Source organism: Engystomops pustulosus, chromosome 4 (assembly GCF_040894005.1).
Source record: "Engystomops pustulosus chromosome 4, aEngPut4.maternal, whole genome shotgun sequence".
NCBI lineage: Eukaryota > Metazoa > Chordata > Amphibia > Anura > Leptodactylidae > Engystomops > Engystomops pustulosus.
Genome location: NC_092414.1, coordinates 72,368,003 through 72,370,513, shown reverse-complemented (window position 1 = coordinate 72,370,513; position 2,511 = coordinate 72,368,003).

Sequence of the window (2,511 nt, the reverse complement as noted above, 5' to 3'; positions counted from 1 at the left end):
CAGTCCTGATGGCTGACCGCTGTGAATAAGGTGCAGAATACTGTCACTCCAGTCACGGGCCCAGCCAGAAGCATTCAGCTCCACCATTTTGAGGAAGATCATCTCTGCCTGTGAAGTCATTGCAAAGGTAAAATCCTCCCTGAAAATGATTTGTGGCATTGCACACACATCAGATTGATTTAAATCCTTCTGACAACTGATCATGGGTGTTATTTTGGGGGGGCGGGGGAGAGGGGTGGTGGTGTTGAGTTAGACCTAAACATCTGACTAAAATTTGGGTCCCGAAATCCGCAATGTCTGCCATCCATAGACCTAAACTTTGTGGTTCAGGTCCTTTGAGGTGCAATGTGATTTGGTTACTGTGGACCACACTGTGACCAATGGGCACTGTGACTTGGATACTCTGTGGGGTAATGTGAATATTGGCTACTGTTGGGCACACTGTGACTTGGCTATGGTGGGTGCACTGTGACCTGACTTTGTGGGATACAGTGACTATTGGCTAATATATGGGGCAATATGACTGTAGGCTTCTGTGTGAGGCACTATGGCTATTAGCTACTGTGAGGGGGCACTGTGACTTGGCTACTGTGTGGGGCAATGTGACTATTGGCTATAATGTGGGGCACTATGACTGTTGGCTACTGTGTGGGACAGTGTTACTTCACAACTGTGAGGGCACTATGACTTGGGTACTGTGGGGATCACTGACTACTTTAGGGGTTGATGTGGTTTGCCTACTGTATGGAACATTGTGACTATTGGCTACCGTGTAGGTTAATGTGACTTGGCCACTGTGGGGGGTGGTAACTTTGCTAATGGGTGAGGCAATGTAACTATTTAGTACTGTAGGGGCACTGTGACTTGATTAAGGTGTGGGGCAATGTGAGCGTTTGCTACTGTGGGGGACACTGTGGCTTGGCTACTGTGTGGGGCAATGTGATTTGGCTACATGGGGGCAATATGGAGGCATTACGATTTGACTACTGTGGGGGTCAATTTGGTTTGGCTATTATATGGTACAATGTGACTTGGCTTCTTTTTGGGGCAATGTGTCTTTTGGCTACTGTAGGGGGACACTGATTTGGCTATTGCGGGGGCCAAATGTAACGTGGCTACTGTGGGGGTTACGGTGACTACTGGCTACTGTAGGACAATTTGACTGGGTTATTGCATGAGAAAATGTAACTATTGGCTACTGTGGGAGACACTGTGACTCGGCATCTGTGGGGGGCTCTGTAACTTTGCTATTTTGGGACAATGCGACTATGGTCTACTGTGGGGCACTGTGACTACTGGCTATTGTGGGAGGCATTGTAAACATATTGGCTACTCTGGGAACACTATTAATATATTGGCAACTGTGGTGTCACTGCTACTGTATGGGTTACTGTGGGGGCACGTTTACAATATTTCCTACTTTGGGTGCATTTGTACTATATTGGCTAAGATTCCTACTAAAAGTCCTATACAAAAATACATTGATTTAAAGGGTCAGTAAAAAGTTAAAAAATTTGATTGCTAGTGGAATTGCTAGTGTATCAGGATGCTGATTTCTATTTCGGAGTGGAAAGCGGCTACAAAAAGTTTTTTAACTCTTGAAAACATGTGTTGTCCTTCATTATACACACTGATACAAACCACTGATCTGTATGGGCACTGTGTAATGCTTTTTTTGACTACCAGGATAACACAAAAACAAATGTTGATACTGGGATTCTAGTGTAGGGGGGGGGGGCTCCTAGTGATATTTATTGTCAATAAACTCTTCTGACAAGTAGGGAATGTCTAGGGTTCATTCAGACAGACATTTTTAAGGTCAGTATGCCATTTATGATTTTCACAGATAGTATACTGACCCTTTTTTAAATGAGGCTATGTGCCAGTCATTTCTTTCATTGACCCGAGAAATTAATGGGTCCTTCCCCCCTGGCCACCTTACTATTTTTTCTTAGCCTTGGACAACAACTTTAAAGATGATTGTTCATTACACCCATTGCATGTTTTAGGTGTGACAACTATCTTTTAAAAACGTATTTGCCTTCTGGATTTAGAAAATAAAATGTTAAATTGGCATATTTTTGGATTTAGTCATTGTAGGAAAATACAGCTTCCAGCACCAGTCATTGTAATTCTTATGTCTTTCAACATAAAGTAGAACATGTAAAGGATTTGCAAGTTATCAGGCAAAAGATACTGAAAACAACAAACACAAAGGTTACTTCACTGGGCTCCATCTAAAATATATTTCCCTGAGACAGGAGAAAAAGAATGCCTCTTTTATCCCAGTCGGGGCATGTACTTGGCCTCGTAGACCACATAGTATGTTTGACAGAAACAAACAAAGCTCCTTCCCCCGTGCTCCTTCCTTCCTGTCCCACTGAGATAAGAATCAAGTGGACCCTTCATGGGAGATCATGTGTGTAACTGGAGGAGTAGAGTCAGGCCTTCCTCCTCATCCTGGTTATTACACAGGACTCCCCTTGTAAAGATCTCACGCTGTACAGTGTC